The 23,180-nt window shown below is 40.3% G+C and overlaps 1 long non-coding RNA gene across 1 annotated transcript in view; it reads right to left on the minus strand.

Annotated features, from left to right (window-relative positions):
- Window positions 1-4,610: 4,610 nt before the first annotated feature.
- Window positions 4,611-23,180, minus strand: part of LOC133539869 (uncharacterized) — a 123,985-nt gene continuing 105,415 nt past the window's right edge. Inside the window, exon 3 of the long non-coding RNA XR_009803507.1 lies at window positions 4,611-4,794. This is a non-coding gene — a long non-coding RNA (uncharacterized LOC133539869). The remainder of the gene's footprint in view (window positions 4,795-23,180) is intronic.

A 23,180-nucleotide genomic window follows, 5' to 3' on the forward strand; every position in this document is an offset into this window, starting at 1 on the left:
TAGAGCAAAGACGTTCTGCACAGTCAGTTGCTACAGAGCTCCAAACTTCATGTGACCTTCCAATTAGCCCACGTGCAGTACGCAGAGAGCTTCATGGAATTGGGTTCAATGCATCTAAGCCATACATCACCAAGTCCAATGCAAAGTATGTCGCCACTGGACTCTAGAGCAGAATCATGCTTTTCCATCTGGCAATCTGATGGAGCAGTCTGGGTTTGGAAGTTGCCAGGAGAATGCTACATTTCGTACTGCATTGAGTGTGAAATTTGGTGGAGGAGGAATTATGGTGTGCGGTTGTTTTTCAGTTCCAGTGAAAGGAACTTTGAATGCTCCAGGATACCAAAACATTTTGGACAATTCCATGGGATGGCACTTTAAGTTCATATGTGAGTAAAGACAGGTGGCCATATACTTTTGGCAATATAGTGTGTATGCCGGACCGTCAGATAGTCACAGTGGTGAAAGCCAGCTTTTTTCATTTACATCAACTGGCCAAGGCTAAACAACCTTCTCTCCAGGCAACAGTTTGAGACAGTAATCCATGCCTTTATCACATCTCGGCTGGATTACTGTAACTCTGTACTTTGGAATCAGTCATCCCTCCCTCTCACGTCTGCAGCTGGTCCAAAATGCAGCTGCCCGACTTTTAACAAGCACAAGCAAAAGAGCGCACTCACTTTGCTGCATGTGTCTTTTAGAGTCCATTTTAAAAATGATTGTATTGATTTCTAAACCCTTACGTAGTCTTGGCCCACCTTTCCTCTCTGAGCTGCTCCACCTCTATGCCCCCACCCGGTTCCTCAGGTCAGCTGATCAGCTGCTCCTGGAGGTAACCAAATCAAAGTGGAAGCTTAGAGGGGAGAGGGCCTTCTCTTTTGCGGGTCCCAAACTCTAGAACACACCTGGGCAAAGTAAGGCCCGGGGGCCACATGCGGCCCGTTGAGCTTTTCAATCCGGCCCGCCGGACTTTCCCAAATCATTTTTTTAGATCTTTAAAATGGAAAGTGTAGCTGCCATTATGATGTGCAGTCATGTTTTCTAATGACCATAAGTCTTCAACTATACAAAGTATTTCAATACTTGGAATTTGATATACTAGTTACTATGGTAGTCTAATGCGTTGCTATGGTCATCTAATTAGTTGCTATGGTCATCTAATTAGTTACTATGGTCTTCTACGTCACAGCAGCTCAGACAAGGCACCAAGCAGTGTGAGCGAGAAGCGTTTCCACAGACGTGGAAGGAGATTTTCACAACAAAGTTCTAAAGCTTAGTGATATATACAATAGCATATAATAAAATAGAAAGTACTTTATTGATCCCTGGGGGATATTCAGCAAAAATCAGACGTATCAGATTTTAAGTGGGTTTATTTTGTACCCTTCGCGTTCATGTTTTACTATTTGTTGCATTTTTTTTTGCGTTTCAGTTAAATGTAAAATATGTCGATTGAAAGGGGGTGTGACGTTCATATGTTGTCAATATTCAGTGTTTTATCCTTCATGGAAAAATAAAAAATTCCATTGTGTTTTTGAAGGCAGTCTGTCATAAGGTTTTTAGCATTAAATCAGTCATTATTGTGAGGTTTTGTATTATTGTTCCTAAAAATCAGATATACCGGACCCAAGACACATTTTTTTCTCTAAATCAATCAATCAATCAATGTTTACTTATATAGCCCTAAATCATTAGTGTCTCAAAGGGCTGCACAAACCACCACGACATCCTCGGTAGGCCCACATAAGGGCAAGGAAAACTCACACCCAGTGGGACATTGGTGACAATAATGACCCAGTGGGACGTCGGTGACAATGATGACTATGAGAACCTTAGAGAGGAGGAAAGCAATGGATGTCGAGCGGATCTAACATGATACTGTGAAAGTTCAATCCACAATGGATACAACACAGTCGTGAGAGTCCAGTCCAAAGAGGATCCAAGACACAGCAGCGAGAGTCCCGTTCACAGCGGAGCCAGCAGGAAACCATCCCAAGCGTAGGCGGACCAGCAGCGCAGAGATGTCCCCAGCCGATACACAGGCAAGCAGTACATGGCCACCGGATCGGACCGGACCCCTCCACACGGGAGAGTGGGACATAGAAGAAAAAGAAAAGAAACGGCAGATCAACTGGTCTAAAAAGGGAGTCTATTTAAAGGCTAGAGTATACAAATGAGTTTTAAGGTGAGACTTAAATGCTTCTACTGAGGTGGCATCGCGAACTGTTACCGGGAGGGTATTCCAGAGTACTGGAGCCCAAACGGAAAATGCTCTATAGCCCGCAGACTTTTTTTGGGCTTTGGGAATCACTAATAAGCCGGAATCCTTTGAACGCAGATTTCTTGCCGGGACATATGGCGCCCAGAGTCAAAATAATTGCCCAGGTCTGCTCTAGAACAATTTCTCTTTCCATGTGAGATAGGCCCCTTCTTTGGCAACTTTATAATATAAAGTATATATAATGAATAAAGCCAAATATATTCTAGATCAAAAATCACTTTATATTCTCTACTGCTCACTAGTGTTACCATATCTGAGTTACTGTGTAAAAAATATGGGGAAATAATTACAAAAGTATACTTCATTCACTAACTGTGTTACAAAAAAATCAGTTAGAATAATACATAGAAGATAAAGAGAACATTCAAACCCTTTATTTATTGAATCAAAGATACTGAAATTCCACGACATAGTGAAATTGCAAACAGCTAAAATAATACACAAATCATACTACAACCTGCTTCCCAAGAATATACAACAATTCTTCTCAACAAAAGAGAAATATAATCTTAGAGAAAAATGTAATTTAAAACATTTGTACGCACGTACAACACTTAAGACCTTCAGTATATCAGTATGTGGAATTAATTTATGGAATGGATTAGGCAAAGCAATCAAAAAATTTACTAATATGATCCACTTCTAGAAACTCTTCAAACTTGAAGTGTTTACAAGGTACAAAAAAGAAGAACCATGATAAACATTCTGATTTTATTCACCCATTCATTCTTTCATTCTCAAAATAATCTTACTTATCTCATCGTATGGAATAAAACTTACTTCACCAATTATTTATTTATTTATTTTTATTGTGATTACTTATGTAGTATATTGTGAATACATTGAGAACAGGAAGTGAACAAAAGTTTTAGCAACTGTTATGCAAATGAAAAGGGGGTAGGATTAAATAAACTCTGCTTCCTCCTTTCTTACTTTTTTCGAACATGTTGAAAAGAAAAACTGGAAATTGTGATGTATCATGTTGTATGCTTGCATGTTCCAAATAAACTCAAACTCAAACTTTTGAGACCCTTCTTAAAAACCATTTTTACTCACTGGCTTTTAATCCAGCATAAGACTTTGGACTGTTTTAACTCTATAAACGCTTATCTAACAGATTGTTCTTAGGATAATGTTTTATCTGATCCATTTTTTATTTATCTTATTTCAGATTGTGGTGTACAACCCTTTGTTTTTTAACAGTGGTTAAAATAAAGTTGGTATACTAAATAACTCGATTTAGCTACATTGTTAGTCACCTTTTGCTCGCGGGGTTTTAATTTTGCGATTTAGAATACACAAAAAAGCGACCAGAACATGCTGGTCTCAGGCCCCGGCTAAGGTTATCCAGGGTAAATCCAACCTAACATCATCCTTGTCCACACACACACGCACGCACACAATGGTCGTTTAAGGGATTGAATGATAAGCTGATTCCTAAAAACAAAAAACTGTGCAGATGTCAACATCCTCCCTTCCCCCTGCGTAGCCTACGTGCACCTCCCAAAAAATCCTAGGTTCGCATCGCCTGTGACGCAGAACGCAGAGCTGTGGTCAGTTTTTGCTGAGGAGGATCCCTAAACAGAGGCAAACAGAGTCTGTGCTTAAACTGCACAAATGATCGTGCAAAATAAAAAATCAGCGATCAAACATTTGCATGAAAACCGATATTGTGTTCTTATTATCGTGATGCGCTCTTACTGATTGTGTTGTTTTTCAGCTTATTGTGTAGCATCCAGAAAATGTCACAAATAACTGGACTATGTTCAACTTTTACCGTCAATCGTGTTAACCACGAGTAATTACGACAAATATTTTCTCCCATGCGCATTCTCATTCTCCGTCAATAATCTTCCAGGCACGGTATATTTACAAACATTTGTGAACTCTGAACATGACCATACAAATAAACACCAGCTTGTCGTTTACTAAAAATTGTTTGTGGAGGGAGGCGTGGCCAGCGCTGCCTGCGGGAGTGGAGGTCACCGCCCCTGTCCAAGGTCCTGGGGACAGCGCACCGACAAACAGGGGCGTGTCAGGGCCAGCTTCGAAACACAGCTGGATAGGTGATTAGATTTCCCAGGTGGTACGAGTTGTCTAATCACCTGTTGTCTTTAACAGTAACAGCTGGGAACAGGAAGACGAAGGACAGAGGACTTGGAGCGACTGAAAAGTCCTGTATATCTGAAAAGATTATTGATGAGCTTATTGAGGAACATTAAAACTTTGTTCAAATCTACACGCCTGACTCCTGTGACGTGTGTGGAAGAGGAACTGCGAGGAAACGACTCCTACATAGTTATTTAAGAGTTTTATTTACATGATAGCTCTTTCTTGTCCCAAACGGTCGAATGGCATTGCAGATAATAATAGCGTCCTCTGCCGCGAGTCGAGAAGTTGCACGGTCCGTCTTTAAAAATGCTTGTTCCTCTGGTTTATAAGTAAAATGTCCATTAGAAGATCCTGATGATTGTGAATGATTGGTTCCAGTGTAGACACACATGTCGATGGCGTCACTTTACAAGAAAAAAATACAGTATCGAGTCAACAACTTTGCGTTCAAAAAACTTTGGCTTATTAGTGATTCCCAGAACCCCAAAAAGTTTCTGGGCTATAGAGCGTTTTCTATTCTGGCTCCAGTACTCTGGAATGCTTTCCCGGTAACAGTTAGAGATGCTACGTCAGTAGAAGCATTTAAGTCCCATCTTAAAACTCATTCGTATACTCTAGCCTTTAAATAGACCCCCCTTTTAGACCAGTTGATCTGCCCTCTCTTTTTTGCTCTGCCCCCCTCTCTTACGTGGAAAGGTTATTAGCTGACCTCAGTTCCCAGGGTAGACCACTCATCTGACCATCAGTTGGGGACGTGTCTGCGCTGCTGACTTGTCTCCACTCAAGATGATCCTCTGCTGGCCCCACCATGGACTGGACTCTCACACTATTAACTAGATCCACTCGACGTCCATAGCACCAGTCGCCCAGGGGCTGGGGTCCCGACATCTGCGATTTCTCCAAGGTTTCTCATTATATCCCATTGGATTGAGTTTTTTTCATGCCCTGATGTGGGATCTGAGCCGAGGATTCAGTTGTGGCTTGTGCAGCCCTTTGAGACACTCGTGATTTAGGTCTATATAAATAAAATTTGATTGATTGATTGAACAACAGCTACAGTTGCTCCTTCTGGAGACACAGCCCCTCAGTGTTTTGGAAGAGAATTATAAGTCTGGCACCAACCCCCACAGTAAAACTATAAATCAAACAAGACGCCGTAAGGGGGGGGGGGGTGCAAGCTATGCGACGCGAGAGTATATCCCAGGTTTTATTGGAAAAGTTTTGGTCGTTACCCTGCTGGTTTGTTCAACATGTGCTTACTATCCGTAAAGTGATGGTATGGTACAGAGAACGTGAATGACAGCAAGATCCATCCATCCATTTTCTACCGCTTTGTCCCGCTCAGGGTCGTGGGGGGCGCTGGAGCCAATCTCAGCTGCAGATGGAGGCGGGGTACGCCCTGGACAAGTCGCCCCTCATCACAGGGCCAACACAGATAGACAGACAACATTCAAAATCACAATCACACACTAGGGCCAATTTTAGTGTTGCCAATCAACCTATCCCCAGGTGCATGTCTTTGGAGGTGGGAGGAAGCCGGAGTACCCGGAGGGAACCCACGCAGTCACGCGGAGAACATGCAAACTCCACACACAAAGATCCCGTGCCCGGGATTGAACTCAGGACTACTCAGGACTTTCGTATCATTTTAGAAAATTAAGAATCCAAACAAGATTGGACAATAATAATTGTTCCTTAGTTAAATAATATTTATTTATTAATGCAATTCAGTGTTATTGTCTGATTAAAGATGGTCAGAATTTAAAAGTTGAGATGATGTATCATTTAAAACTAGGCCACATTCAGCCCAAGGGCCGAATGTGGCCCGTTAAGATTTTTAACCCGAACCGCCTGACTTTCTACATCTTTTTTTAGACCATCCATCCATCCATCCATCATCTTCCGCTTATCCGAGGTCGGGTCGCGGGGCAGCAGCCTAAGCAGGGAAGCCCAGACTTCCCTATCTCCAGCCACTTCGTCTAGCTCTTCCCGGGGGATCCCGAGGCGTTCCCAGGCCAGCCGGGAGACATAGTCTTCCCAACGTGTCCTGGGTCTTCCCCGTGGCCTCCTACCAGCTGGACGTGCCCTAAACACCTCCCTAGGGAGGCGTTCGGGTGGCATCCTGACCAGATGCCAGAACCACCTCATCTGGCTACTCTCGATGTGGAAGAACAGCGGCTTTACGTTGAGTTCCTCCCGGATGGAAGAGCTTCTCACCCTGTCTCTAAGGGAGAGCCCCGCCACCCGGCGGAGGAAACTCATTTCAGCCGCTTGTACCCGTGATCTTATCCTTTCGGTCATGACCCAAAGCTCATGACCATAGGTGAGGATGGGAACATAGATCGACCGGTAAATTGAGAGCTTTGCCTTCCGGCTCAGCTCCTTCTTCACCACAACGGATCGATACAACGTCCGCATTACTGAAGACGCCGCACCGATCCGCCTGTCGATCTCACGATCCACTCTTCCCCCACTCGTGAACAAGACTCCTGGTACTTGAACTCCTCCACTTGGGGCAGGGTCTCCTCCCCAACCCGGAGATGGCACTCCACCCTTTTCCGGGCGAGAACCATGGACTCGGACTTGGAGGTGCTGATTCTCATTCCGGTCGCTTGAAGCCGCCATTATGATGTGCAGTACTGTTTTTAAATGACCGTAAGTCTTGAATTACAGAAAGTATTTCAATGGTCGAAATCTGTGCTTTTGGGTGATATATGTGTTATTAGGGTAATCTACGTCACAGCAGCTCAAGTGGGCGGGGTTTCTTTTCAGAGCAGCCAGTCCGAAACGCCTGTGTCAGATGAGGAAGCAGATTTTTAAAACAAAGTTCTGCCTTAATGTGATAATCCATCATATTGTTGGTGTTTAGTACACGCTGCATTCATATGTTGCTGTTTTTTGTACATTTGTGTTGTTTTGCTTGATTGTAAGAGAAGGAGCTGGTCAGAGAAGTAAAAGAGGAGTGATCTTCATATGTTGTTAATATTCAGTGTTTTATTGGTTCATAGTTATTAATGTAAATCCCACTTTCTTTATTTTAATGCATATTTTGGGTGTCCCATTCAGTATAAAACTGTACAATTTATATTCCATTTTATTGAGGTGGTCTGTCATTGATTTATTGAATGAAACGTGTATTAATAGATTGCACAGTACAGTACATATTACATACAATTGACCACTAAATGGTAACACCCGAATAAGTTTTTCAACTTGTTTAAGTCGGTGTCCACGTAAATCAATTCATAATGTTTTTAGAACTCTATTGGACATTGGGACTTTTGGTATTAGTGTTCCTGAAAAAAAAAAAGGGAGCCCAAACACACATACTGCACAGCAGATTTTTACAGCTAAATGTGTATATATTACTAGGTTGGGCTATATTCCGGATCTTTTTCAATCCTGAATCCACGTCTGCTCAGCCCAATTGTCTCGTGTGGGCCATCAGTCAGCGGATATGCTCTACTCGCTGCCAGCATGCTGGTCGTTCAGTCAGTCAAATGGCTGCGTCATCAGTCAGCATGTGTGAATGGCTGTTTGTAAGTTATGGCCAATTAAGCTAATCACAACATCAAGGGCTGAGCCAGAACACACGCTTTGTAAGGAGAGATAAGGGAATTTGTTGGTATTGTGACCAAACATGACACTTTCAATTGATGTCTATCACTTTTAATCAATACGCCGCTTTATCAAGCCCGCTTTAAACTATGCATACTTCAGCCATACTTGCCAACCTTGAGACCTCCCATTTCGGGAGGTGGGGGGTGGGGGTCGTGATTAAGAGGAGAGTATATTTACAGCCAATTCACCAGCTCGAGTATTTCATATATATATATATATATATATATATATATATATATATATATACACACAGGGGATACAACACAATAACAGTGCAATATGTTTTCATAACATGGTCACTACTGCCTACTTTGTCTTGTTATATTCTTATTTTACTGTTATATTATTCCCATTGTTTTTTTTTTAATCCTTTTTGTAATATTTTTCTATTTTGTTTCCTTTTAAACACCCATTATTTACTTTTTACTTTTTTCTTTAAATTGATCTCAACTCTGTACACTGCTGCTGGAATTATAATTTACCTGAAGGAACTCTCCTGAAGGAATCAATAAAGTACTATCTATCTATCCATCCATCTATATATATATATATATATTTATTTATATATATATATGAAATACTTAACTTTCAGTGAATTCTAGCTATATATATTTATTTCATTATATATATAAAAATGAAATAAATAGTAGAATTTTAGACGTCACCTATCTAATACACAGTAATAAAAACACAATTGTTCTACTAACTGAGCTGTGCTTGCTGGTTACTAGAAAAAAAAACACAACACTTACCTTTCACTATTTGAGTAACGTCACTTCCGAGTTTCCAGAAGACGGCGCCAGTATGTGCTTTGCCCTGCCGTCTCTCGCTGTCAGCTCTGTTCGTTTTTGTGTTGTTTGCGTCTATTTTCGTCTCTGTCAGCTCACTGCTTGAGTATGACCGCCAAACACTGTTGGAACTTTTCCCCTTTCCCACTGATATGATCAACTTCGACGTTGGTTTTTCGACGTCCCAGTCAGCTTTTTCACCTGGCCGGATTCCTGCCTTCCTTTCCCGCCTCGTGGCTCCTCTCCCCCGCCACCTGCGGGCTGTGTGTCGGGCCCCACCTAGATTAGCTGCGCCCTTGGACGTGCTTTCCCCCGCCAGGTTCGGTCTTGTGAATGCAAGATCTTTGACAAACAAAATATTTATCCTGAAGGATTTTTTCACTTCCCGCGGACTTGACTTCCTCTGTGTGACGGAAACATGGCTGAGAGCTGGTGAGTCCGCCCCTCTTAATGAACTTCTTCCTCCGAGGTGTTCCTACTTTAATTCTCCGCAGTCGTGCAGTCGAAAAGGAAGAGGATTAGCAGTCGTTTTTAAAAATGACTTTAAATGCCATCAGATCCGCCTGCAATCCTCCCTTTCAAGCTTTGAACTGTACATGTGTGAGCTGGAGGGGGCGTGGCCTCCAGCTCCAGCTGAATTTCGGGAGATTTTCGGGAGGGGCAGTGAATTTCGGGAATCTCCCGGGAAATCCGGGAGGGTTGGCAAGTATGACTTCCGCATCTGCATGTTTAATTATAAACAGCTCTACACTGTGTGATGAGGCATTGAAAATGTTCCATCTGTTGGAAATGACGAATTACAAAAAACGTATGCCTCACAATACGAAGATCCTGAGTAGTCCTGGGTTCAGTCCCGGGCTCGGGATCTTTCTGTGTGGAGTTTGCATGTTCTCCCCGTGACTGCGCGGGTTCCCTCCGGGTACTCCGGTTTCCTCCCACCTCCAAAGACATGCACCTGGGGATAGGTTGATTGGCAACACTAAAATTGGCCCTAGTGTGTGAATGAATGTGAGTGTGAATGTTGTCTGTCTATCTGTGTTGGCCCGGTTGTACCTGAGAAAGGCACCAGCGACCCCAAAGGGAATAAGCGGTAGAATGGATGGATGGATGGAATTTGATGCTTGCAACATGTTTCAAAAAAGCTGGCACAAGTGGCAAAAACGACTGAGAAAGTTGAGGAATGCTCATCAAAAACGCATTTGGAACATCCCACAGGTGAACAGGCTAATTGGGAACAGGTGGGTGCCATGAGAAAGATACAATTTAACAGAAGCTATGGCAGGGAACAAGAAAACTTACTTGGCAAACAATGAAGCCACCCCAACTGACTGGCAAAGACAAACTTGAATAATGCCTCAGATTAGTGCTCGGGAAGCAGGTGAGTGGGCAGGCACTAATCAGAGATAAGTGAATACAATGAGTAACCATGGCAACCAAAACAAACTCAGGTGTCACAAAAAGGAACTAAAGGAGTCCAAAACTAACAAAAAATACAAAACCATGATCCGGATCACGGATAATGGCAGAGGTAGGTGAGGGGAGAGAGCGCTCAGGCAGACACACAGGAAAAGAAAGTAAATATAAGAGAACTACACAGGAAATAAACCAACTAAGGAAGCATAGCAAGCTGTGAACATGACAAAGTCACAAAGAGCTGAGCCGGAAGGCAAAGCTCTCAATTTACTGATGGATCTACGTTCCAAACCTCAACCAATGGTCATGAACTTTGGGTTATGACCAAAAAGGACAAGATCACGGGTACCATTAGCCGAAATGAGTTCCCCTTTGGGTTATGACCAAAAAGGACAAGGTCACGGGTACCAGCAGCCAAAAATGTGTTTCCTCCGTCAGGGTAAGAAGCTCTGTCATTCGGGAGGAGCTCAAAGTAAAGCCAAAGCTCCTCCACATCGAGAGAAGCCAGATGAGGTGGTTCACGCATCTGGTCAGAATGACCACCGAACGCCTCCCTGGGGAGGTGTTTAGGGCAAGCCCGACCAGTAGCAGACCTCGGGGAAGACCCAGGACAAGGTGGAGGGACTAAGTCTCCCAGCTGGCCTGGGAATGCCTCGGGATCTCCCGGGAGGAGCTGGACAAAGTAGCTGGGGAGAGGAAAGTCTGGGCTTCCCTGCGTAAGCTGTTGTCCCTACAACCCCACCTCGGATAAGCAGCAGCAGATGCATAGGTAGCTGGATATTGTTGACTTAGATTCAAGCAAAAGAAAGGCCACCTACAAACCCCGTTTCCATATGAGTTGGGAAATAGTGTTTGATGTAAATATAAACGGAATACAATTATTTGCAAATCCTTTTCAACCCATATTCAATTGAATGCACTGCAAATACAAGATATTTGATGTTAGAACTCAAACTTTATTTATTTTTTTGCAAATAATAGTTAACTTAGAAATTTCATGGCTGCAACCCGTGCCAAAGTAGTTGGGAAAGGACATGTTCACTGCTGTGTTACATCACCTGGTGATATCCTTTACACGATGTCGGGTTTTGATGCAGTACTACCTGAGGGATCAAAAGTCCGTAATATAATCGCTTACGTGCAGTGGTTTCTCTAGATTCTCTGAACTTTTTGATGATTTTACGGACTGTAGATGATAAAATCCCTAAATTCTTTACAATAGCTTGTTGAGAAATGTTGTTCTAAAACTGTTTGACAATTTGCTTATAAAGTGGTGACCCTCACGCCATCCTTCTTTGTGAATTACTTAGCATTTCATGGAAAATGCTTTTATACCCAATCATGGCACCGACCTGTTCCCAATTAGCCTGCACACCTGTGGGATGTTCCATATAAGTGTTTTGATGAGCATTCCTCAACTTTATCAGTATTTATTGCCACCATTACCAACTTCTTTGTCACGTGTTGCTGGCATCAAATTCTAAACTTAATGAATTGCAAAAAAAAAAAAAAAAATTCAGTTTGAACATCAAATATGTTGTCTTTGTAACATATTCAACTGAATATGGGTTGAAAATGATTTGCAAATCATTGTATTATGTTTATATTTACATCTAACACAATTTCCCAACTCATATGGAAACGAGGTTTGTAATATCGTCAGTTTATTTACATGGTATCAGTGTAGAAATATACTAAACCACTCCTTTGTGCGTCATCAGCTTGTTGTATAAACGACTCTGAATATCGCACTGCTATAGTTTGTGTACGTTAGCACGTATAATAACACTATCACTAATACCTGGTCAAAATTCAAGTCACGGTATTTTTGGCAGATTTTGGATGTTTTCTTATTGAGTTTCATGAGCGGAATAGTAATAGTATTTATATCTGAACCTTATTGCTTTTTTTATCCTGCACTACCATGAGCTAATGCAACAAAAGTGTGTTCTTATTTGTACTGTAGAGTTCAAATTTGAATGACAATAAAAATGAAGTCTAAGTCTAAATAAAAGTCCACTACAGATAAATATATTGCACTTTTACATATGCGTCAACATATTCCAATACAAGAAAATGTATGTTTATTTATGGGCAACTTGTCCAGGGTGGACCCCGCCTTAAGCCTGAGTGCAGCTTGGATTGGCTCCAGCTCCCCTTCCACCTCAACCGTAACAAGCGGTAGTAAATGGATGGATGAATGCTACAATATTACATACAATTGAATACAAATAAATTACATGTAGTAATGTATTTTTTTCTGTCAAAATTTAAAAATGTAATACATTTTGTAAAATAAGAAATGATAATGTACTTTGACACATAATATTTACAGGCTTTCGCGGGGCACATAAGACGATGGTGGTGGTGGTGGTGGGGGGGGGGGTGTTATGGCCCCCGGGCCTTACATTTTACGCTTTTGCTGTACAGTATAAGATTTAATTAATTTTGCAGGTAAAGTTTTGAGTCACAATTAAGTTCAATGGTTTTGTTGTTCCGCTCTTTTCTTTTACATGCGCATTTGACTGGCGATCTTTTAAAAGTTTTGTTTTTGTCCCCCAACACCATCAATTTGGATGTAGACAAATAATGTGATAAATGCTAAATTGGCCCTAGTGTGTGAATGTGAGTGTGAATGTTGTCTGTCTATCTGTGTTGGCCCTGCGATGGGTTGGCGACTTGTCCAGGGTGTACCCCGCCTTCCGCCCGATTGTAGCTGAGATAGGCGCCAGCGCCCCCCGCGACCCCAAAAGGGAATAAGCGGTAGAAAATGGATGGATGTGATAAATGAACAGGCAGAAAAAAATAAATTAGCTATACGCAAATCCAGTCTAAGATCACAGTAATCCAAAGCGCGGGAATATAAATAGGATGGACTTTCTTTATTCCACAGTGGGTAAATTCCACAGTTGCAGTGCAGAATTAACCTATAGCAGAGGTCACCAACGTGGTGCCCAGGTAGCCCGTAGCCAGATGAGTCGCCCGCTGGCCTGTTCTAAAAATAGCTCAAATAGCAGCACTTAGCAGTGAGCTGCCTCTATTTTTTAAATTGTATTTATTTACTAGCAAGCTAGTATCGCTTTGCTCAACATTTTTAATTCCTAGAGAGACAAAACTCAAATAGAATTTTAAAATCCAAGAAAATATTTCAAAGACTTGGTCTTCACTTGTTTAAATAACTTATTTGTTTTTACTTTGCATCTTATAACTTTCAGAAAGACAATTTTAGAGAAAAAATACAACCTTAAAAAGGATTTCAGGATTTTTAAACACATACCTTTTTACCTTTTAAAATCCTTCCTCTTCTTTCCTGACAATTTAAATCAATGTTCAAGTAAATAAATATTTTGTATTGTGAAGAATAATAAATACATTTTAATTTAGTTCTTCATTTTAGCTTCTGCTTTTGGACGAAGAATATTTTTGAAATATTTCTTCAAATTTATTATGATTAAAATAAAAAAAAAATATTCTGGAAAATCTAGAAAATCTTTAGAATCAAATTTAAATCTTATTTCAAAGTCTTTTGAATTTCTTTAAAAAATGTTGTTCTGAAAATACTAGAATAAATAATGATTTGACTTTGTTAGAAATATAGCTTGGTCCAATTTGTTATATATTCTAACATATATATACTATATATTCTATTGGATTTTAACCTATTTAAAACATGTCATCAACATTTCTAAAATTAATGTTAATCAGGAAAAATTACTAATGAAGTTCCATAAATTATTTTTTTTAATTTTTTCAAAAAGATTCGAATTAGCTAGTTTTTCTCTTTTTTTTTCGGATGAATTTTGAATTTTAAAGAGTCGAAATTGAAGATAAACTATGTTTCAAAGTTTAATTTTTTTTCCTGTTTTCTCTTCTTTTAAACTGTTCAATAAGGTGCTTTTTTCATCATTTATTCTTTGGACTGGACTCTCGCGACTGTGTTGTATCCATTGTGGATTGAACTTTCACAGTATCATGTTAGATCCGCTCGACATCCATTGCTTTCCTCCTCTCTAAGGTTCTCATAGTCATCATTGTCACCGACGTCCCACTGGGTCATTATTGTCACCAATGTCCCACTGGGTGTGAGTTTTCCTACCGAGGATGTCGTGGTGGTTTGTGCAGCCCTTTGAGACACTAGTGATTTAGGGCTATGTAAGTAAACATTGATTGATTGATTGATTGATTGATTCTCTACAAAAAAACCTTCCGTTTCTGGTTATTTATTTAAGTGTGTTTCAAACTGGTAGCGATTCGCATTAATCAGTACCCAAGAAGTAGCTCTTGGTTTCAAAAAGGTTGGTGACCCCTGACCTTTAGTATGTATGAATAGGACCACGTAAACAGGACAAAAGTATACATTACTTTGTGTTGATATGCATTAACAAATAGGAAAAAACAAGACAAATGTAACACTAAGATCACAATTATTGCGCACCAATTTTATTACACTATGTATGGATCGCAGTATTTATTTTAATTGTGTATCTGCCCCCTCCACAAAAAATGGAGGACGCAATGTAAATGTTTCTTAGACCTCGCTGACAAATGATAAATATTGCATTAGCCAATATTGAGACAAGTTGAGCAAAAGACAAGCGTCCATTGTTCAACATGTATACAATCTTTATGCTTTAACAACTATTGCAATTACAGCAATAGCTTACAGTTATTGATCACATGTTCTTAAAAGGCTACTGAAATGAGATTTTCTTATTTAAATGGGGATAGCATGTCCATTCTATGTGTCATACTTGATCATTTCGCGATATTACCATATTTTTGCTGAAAGGATTTAGTAGAGAACATCGACGATAAAGTTCTCATCTTTTGGTCGCTAATAAAAAAGCCTTGCCTGTACCGGAAGTAGCAGACGATGTCCGCGTGACGTCACTGGTTGTGGAGCTCCTCAAATCCTCACATTGTTTACAATCATGGCCACCAGCAGCGAGAGCGATTCGGACCGAGAAAGTGACGATTTCCCCATTAATTTGAACAAGGATGAAATATTCGTGGATGAGGAAAGTGAGAGTAAAGGACTAGAAAAAAAAAAAAAAAGACTATACAGTGGGAGCGATTCAGATGTTATTAGACAAATTTACTAGGATCATTCTGGAGAATCCCATATCTGCTTATTGTGTTACTAGTGTTTTAGTGAGATTATATGGTCGCACCTGTACAACCTGAAGGTCTGCCCCGCACCTTTCTTCAGCACCAGTCGACGGGTGGTGGCGATGCCCATCTCTACCCTTCGCAAGGGACCCTCTTCGAAACAAGATCTTTCGAAATGATCGCTGCATAATACCCTGTACTATGTGTGTGTGGTCCAATCCAACCGTGTTCGCTTGACCGCTCTGTTCCATAGTAAAGCTTCACCGTAATTTTTCGGGAATGTAAACAATGAAACACCGGCTGTGTTTGTGTGGCTAAAGCCGGCCGCAATACACCGCTTCCCACCTACAGCTTTCTTCTTTGACGTCTCCATTATTAATTGAAGAAATTGCAAAAGATTCAGCAACACAGATGTCCAGAATACTGCGTAATTATGCGATTAAAGCAGACGACTTATAGCTGGGATCGGTGCTGGATCAAAATGTCCGCTACAATCCGTGACGTCACGCGCACACGTCATCATACCGCGACGTTTTCAACAGGATACTTCGCGGGAAATTTAAAATTGCAATTTAGTAAACTAAACCAGCCGTATTGGCATGTGTTGCAATGTTTATATTTCATCATTGATATATAAACTATCAGACTGCGTGGTCGGTAGTAGTGGGTTTCAGTAGGCCTTTAACACAGAGATAATCTTTGCACATTAGTACACTAATATCTATTTAAAAGACCAAACCCCACAGTCAGATGGACACAGGTCATTCCTGTGCATGCATAGAATTAGGCATGAATCAAAAGGAGTAACTTAGCTCTCCTACTGTCTGACTTCTGTATGACTTTTCTCACTGTCGTTTTGCATTAGTAGCCCCCTAAGCAATCTCCATCCTCTGTATTAAGTATGAAAATGTATCTGCTTCTACTGCAATTACAAACTCACCGGAGGCAAAGCTTTTGGATCTCTTCTTTGCTTGTTCGTTCCTTTTCTCCCTCATTCAACTCACCTCTCTAAGCTGCTGGGGACAGTCGTATGCTGAGCTATCAGTTTCTTTCCATTCTTTGCATCAGATACTTTATGCATGTAGTGAGCTTGACAAATATGCAATAGGGGCGATAAGCCATGAAAATATATCAATTTGTATACAAATCACAGGGATTTCGATTCAGTTCAATGAAAGTTGCATGTGGAAAAAAGTTTTTAGAGTGAGCAAATAAAGGCTAAATTATGACTTTGTTTATTGTCAATGTCTGAAAGATTAAATGTTTTTTAATGAAAGATGGTTAGATTACAAATGCCGTATTTTATGCGTTTCATATATACAAACCCCATTTCCATATGAGTTGGGAAATTGTGTTAGATGTAAATATAAACGGAATACAATGAATGTCAAATCCTTTTCAACCCATATTCATTTGAATATGCTACAAAGACAACATATTTGATGTTCAAACAGATGAACATTTTTTTTTTTTTTTTGTGCAAATAATCATTATTTTTAGAATTTGATGCCAGTAACGCATGACAAAAAAGTTGGGAAAGGTGGCAATAAATACTGACAATGTTGAGGAATGCTCATCAAACACTTATTTGGAACATCCCACTGGTGTGCAGGCTAATTGGGAACAGGTGGGTGCCAAGATTGGGTATAAAACAGCTTCCCAAAAAATGCTCAGTATTTCACAAGAAAGGATGGGGCGAGGTACACCCCTTTGTCCACAACTGCGTGAGCAAATAGTCAAACAGTTTAAGAACAACGTTTCTCAAAGTGCAATTGCAAGAACTTTAGGGATTTCAACATCTACGGTCCAAAATATCATCAAAAGGTTCAGAGAATCTGGAGAAATCACTCCACGTAAGCGGCATGGCCGGAAACCAACATTGAATGACCGTGACCTTCGATCCTGCTGTATCAAAAAATGACATTAATCTCTAAAGGATATCACCACATGGGTTCAGGAACACTTCAGAAAACCACTGTCATTAAATACAGTTTGTCGCTACATCTGTAAGTGCAAGTTAAAGCTCTACTATGCAAAGCGAAAGCCATTTATCAACAACATCCAGAAATGCCGCCGGCTTCTCTGGGCCCGAGATCATCCAAGATGGACTGATTCAAAGTGGAAAAGTGTTCTGTGGTCTGACGAGTCCACATTTCAAATTGTTTTTGGAAATATTCGACATCATGTCATCCAGACCAATGGGGAAGCAAACCATCCAGACTGTTATCGACGCAAAGTTCAAAAGCCAGCATCTGTGATGGTATGGGGGTGCATTAGTGCCAAAGGCATGGGTAACTTACACATCTGTGAAGGAACCATTTATGCTGAAAGGTACATACAGGTTTTGGAACAACAAATGCTGCCATCTAAGCGCCATCTTTTACATGGACGCCTCTGCTTATTTCAGCAAAATAATGCCAAACCACATTCAGCAGGTGTTACAACAGTGTGACTTCGTAAAAAAAGAGTGTGGGTACTTTCCTGGCCCGCCTGTAGTCCAGACCTGTCTTCCATCGAAAATGTGTGGTGCATTATGAAGCGTAAAATACGACAGCGGAGACCCCGGATTGTTGAACGACAGAAGCTCTACATAAAAAGAGAATGGGAGAGAATTCCACTTTCAAAGCTTCAACAATTAGTTTCCTCGGTTCCAAAATGTTTATTGAGTGTGGTTAAAAGAAAAGGTGATGTAACACAGTGGTGAACATGCCCTTTCCCAACTACTTTGGCACGTGTTGCAGCCATGAAATTCTAAGTTAATTATTATATGCAAAAAAAAAATAAAGTTTATGAGTTTGAACATCAAATATCTTGTCTTTGTACCATATCCAACTGAATATGGGTTGAAAAGGTTTTGCAAAACATTGTATTCCATTTATATTTACATTTAACACAATTTCCCAACTCATATGGAAACAGAGTTTGTATATAATTTTCATGAGTATTTACATTGTAGATTTTCACTGAAGGCATCACAACTATGAATAAACACATGTGGAGTTATGTACTTAACAAAAAAAGGTGAAATAACAGAAAACATGTTTTGTATTTTGGTTCCTTCAAAATAGCCACCCTTTGCTCTGATTACTGCTTTGCACACTCTTGGCATTCTCTTGATGAGCTTCAAGAGGTCGTCACCTGAAATGGTTTTCACTTCACAGGTGTCATAGTTTTGATGCCTCCAGTGACAATCTACAAGGCAAATAGTCATGAAAATAAAGAAAACATATTGAAATAGAAGGTGTGTCCAAACCTTATACACATATATGCTGGAAACATACGTATATATATATATATATATATATATATATATATATATATATATATATATATATATATATATATATATATATATATATATATATATATATATATATATATGCAAAAAAGTGTGTATGTGTGTGTGTACAACATACACACAAAACTTCAATTCAAATTTAACTCCATTTCACGAAATTGGATTGGAATTTGACACATTCTAAATCCAATTTTGCACACTGGAATTTGATAGAACTGAAAGGTTGCACCTCTGACCCTAAATGGTAAAACATGAATATATTAATGAATGGATAAATACTACATAACATTTACGTAATGTTTTCCGAAGCAAAAAAGTCTGCGCTTTCCAGTGATATGCGGTTCATTATGGTAATCATAAGAACTGTGTCACGGCAACTCCAGGAAGAAAAGGCTTGGTGGTTGGGGTCTGTTTATACGGCCGGCAGAAGCCCAGTTTCTGCAACAAAGTTCTGCTGAAAAGTCATATTTCATCTGCCATTTAGGTTATATCCTTTGCATAGATCAGGGGTCTCAAACTCAATTTACCTGGGGGCCACTGGATGCAGAGTCTAGGGGAGGGTGAAGTCGCAAAAGATTTCTTAAAAAAATATATTTTTAAATGTCTTGGGGATGGGGGGCTTCTCGCCGTGGAGTTTACAGTTACGGTAGCACAGTTAACCCCGAACGGGCTAACATCTCGACTAACGTGTTACACGTCCGATTCGCCCAGCGACTCTCTGTCGGAGTATCAGCGCTAGGGTCCAGTGGACCACAGTTTTGTATTGTCGCTCGGTCCTTCGGCGGAGTGGTTCGGAAGCTGCCGGACCGCTCGTCTCTCGGCCCGGACTGTTTACAGCAACGCCGTGGAGGGGAGCGAGATAGAGACACACACAACCTTCCCGAGGTACTTGGCTGGGTGCGTTTTGGACATTTTGGGCATCCCGGGACTTGCGCGGCTGGCTGGACTTGTGGGACCCAAAGCTGGGTAGGTATTTTGAACATTTTGGGGACTTTTGCCGACTTTTCCGACTTTTATCCCCCCGTACCCGTGGGACTCGGCTGGGTGTGTTATGAGCATTTTCAGTGACAGAGAGAGCGAGGAAACAAGGGAGGGTGGGAAGGAGGAAGAGCGCGTGCGGGTCTAGCGGAAAAGCGGCAATTTGTTTCTCTGCTTGCATCATGCAAGTGACGTCAATGTTCGGCCCTCGAGAACCACGTACAGCACCGTAGATTCCTTCACATCCGCACACAATGCTGTCAAGTGCCATTCATATAAAACTCGCAGGCCGCACTAACATTAAAATTCATATAAAAGGTGGGGGCCGCAAAATAACGTTTCGCGGGCCGCAATTGGCCCGCATGTTTGAGACCCGTGGCACAGATATTTTGCTGCGTTTTTGCTCAATTGTAAAACAATGTCGAGGGAGGTCGTCTGGAAATCAACGTGGTACGTTACTCTTAATAGTCAATGTTGAATAGTTCATATTGTAAATTCCACATCCTTTATTCAGTTATTCATTTCTTTCATATCATTATTCTATTTCCTTGAGTTAATATCATGCTTTCATTCAAAATCACAGATGTGTATTTACTGCGTTATTATCAGACAGACACTCGGTGAACTGCAATATAATGTATTGTCATGGTGTCTGCTTTTGTTTTATTCTGCAACCTGGGTGCTGTCAAGCGAACTTTTCAATATTTGGTTAGGTTAGGCTGGACAACAAAGGAGAGATCCTGGATAACATCAGCACGATATGTGGTCTACATCATCTTTTAATATTTTTGCATTTGTATTTTCTACAACTGACAAATTACACCTAGCATTTGGATTTTTCAATGTTGATTTTGTTGTCTGCTCCTCATGTTGGAAAATATATTTAGCGGTCCAATTTCAGTGTCGCACATAGAAGATGAAAATAAAGAGCAGTGTAGAGGAAAATGAAAGAGAATGGGAGACATAATTGGTGTGCAGCCTTGTAAATATATTTATTGGATGAAGCAACACCTGGATGTAATATAATTTGTTTGCTGCTCTTCCAGACAAAGCAACAAAAGGATGATAAAATGTCAAAATCTGCCTCACATCTTGTTTTGGTCAAACGCAGATATTAGTAACTAGAGTACACCAATGAAGACAAATGGATTGAGGAAGGGCGATTAATTACATGGATAATTAAAAGGGAAGCCATCCAAAAGTGTCCATCTCAATTAGTCCTGATTGTATTTTCAATGCTGAGGGTGGAAACAAACTGCAGTGGGATGAGAGCAAGGTTAAAAATGTGCACGCAACATGACAAAAAAGTGACAAGAAAGCAACAATTAAATTAATGGGATCCTTTTTATGGAACTGTAATAAAGAGATAATTTAAGCAAGAGAGAAAAGTGAGGCAGTCAAATATCAGTAGTAAACCTCGAAAGGACATTTTTGCAGACCACCATGGGCATCCTCCAGTTGTTTATGATACTGCCATTGGCATCCTTTTCTCAAACTACAAACTGTCAAATAGTTGTGTGTGTGCACCAGGGCCTCTCACTGCTTTTAGCAGTTTGTGCTGTTCTGAGGTGTTTTCTTTTAACAGCAAGGTCAAAGGTTTTAAGATTCCTTGCAATTTATAAAATTGAATGGTATCCTAGCAATATTCACACGTCTATAAAGTTATTTCTTCTTGACCATTTTGGGCCTGTTAAACAGCTGAAGCTTCAGGTAGTTAACTATGACACTGATACACTGATATACACAACACAAACAAATGCAACACTTTTGTGTATCCCATTTCAAATGAATTCTAAATAACAAAATGCATTATTATATTCAGTATTGTATACAAATGGGTCGAAATCTATATCAGTGAGCATATGCAACAATCAAACGTGCGCAATGGGTGACATATCGTGAGTGTGCTTGCCATGCAAATAATTGTGTGCAGATGTTTGCAACATGGGGCTGTGCATGGTCTTAGATAGATAGATAGATAGATAGATAGATAGATAGATAGATAGATAGATAGATAGATAGATAGATAGATAGATAGCTGGATCTTTATTTTCTTTTTTGGTACAATCCCAATATCATAATTATTAAAAGTGTGGTTAAATGGATAACATGGATAACATGGAAAGACAGAGGTATTACTAAACCTCATCATATTATTAATAAAAACTATTTTCAATGATTTAGTTGATCAATATAATGTACCCAGAAATAATTTTTTTTTTAAATATTATCTCTTTAAAACATGCAGTAAATAAATGCATATCCTCTGAAAGTATGTCTTTAAATATGCATGAACTGAAAGATGCACTTTTTAATCAAGCTACTATCAAGAAATGAATTAAACTGTTTCATGGAATAATACAAACCCCGTTTCCATACGAGTTGGGAAATTGTGTTAGGTGGAAATATAAACGGAATGCAATGATTTGCAAATCATTTTCAACCCATATTCAGTTGAATATGCTACAAAGACAACATATTTGATATTCAAACTGATGAAAATTTTTTTTTTGCAAATAATCATTAACTTTACAATTTGATGCCAGCAACACGTGACACAAAAGTTGGGAAAGGTGGCAATAAATACTGATAAATTGAGAAATTCTCATCAAACACTTATTTGGAACATCTCACAGGTGTGCAGGCTAATTGGGAACAGGTGGGTGCCATGATTGGGTATAAAAGCAGCTTCCATGAAATGCTAAGTAATTCACAAACAAGGATGGGGCGAAGGTCACCAATTTGTAAGCAAATTGTCAAACAGTTTTAAAACAAAATTTCTCAACGAGCTATTGCAAGGAATTTAGGGATTTCACCATCCACCGTCCGTAAAATCATCAAAAGGTTCAGGGAATCTGGAGAACTCACTGCACATAAGCGATTATATTACAGATTGTTGATCCCTCAGGCGGTACTGCATCAAAAATAGACATCAGTGTGTAAAGGATATCACCACATGGGCCCAGGAACACTTCATAAAACCACTGTCAGTAACTACAGTCTGTTGCTACATCTGTCAGTGCAAGTTAAAACTCTACTACGCAAAGCAAAACCAATTCATCAACAACATCAAGGAACGCCTCTGGCTTCACCGGGCCCGAGCTCATCTTAGCAAGGTGCAAGGTGGAAAAGTGTTCTTTGGTCTGACGAGTCCACATTTCGAATTATATTTGGAAACTGTGGACGTGGTGTCCTCCGGAACAAAGAGGAAAATAACTATCCAGATTGTTATTGGCGCAAAGTTCAAAAGCCAGCATCTGTGATGGTATGGGGGTGTATTAGTGTCCAAGGCATGGGTAACTTACACATCTGTGAAGACACCATTAATGCTGAAAGGTCCATACAGGTTTTGGAGCAACATATGTTGTCATCCAAGCAACGTTATCATGGACGCCCCTGCCTATTTCAGCAAGACAATGCCAAGCCACGTGTTACAACAGCGTGGTTTCGTAGTAAAAGAGTGCGGGTACTTTCCTGGCCCGCCTGCTGCCCAGACCAGTATCCCATTGAAAATGTGTGGCGCATTATGAAGCGTAAAGTACGACAGCGGAGACCCCGGACTGTTGAACCACTAAAGCTCTAC

Source organism: Nerophis ophidion, linkage group LG21 (assembly GCF_033978795.1).
Source record: "Nerophis ophidion isolate RoL-2023_Sa linkage group LG21, RoL_Noph_v1.0, whole genome shotgun sequence".
Taxonomy (NCBI): domain Eukaryota; kingdom Metazoa; phylum Chordata; class Actinopteri; order Syngnathiformes; family Syngnathidae; genus Nerophis; species Nerophis ophidion.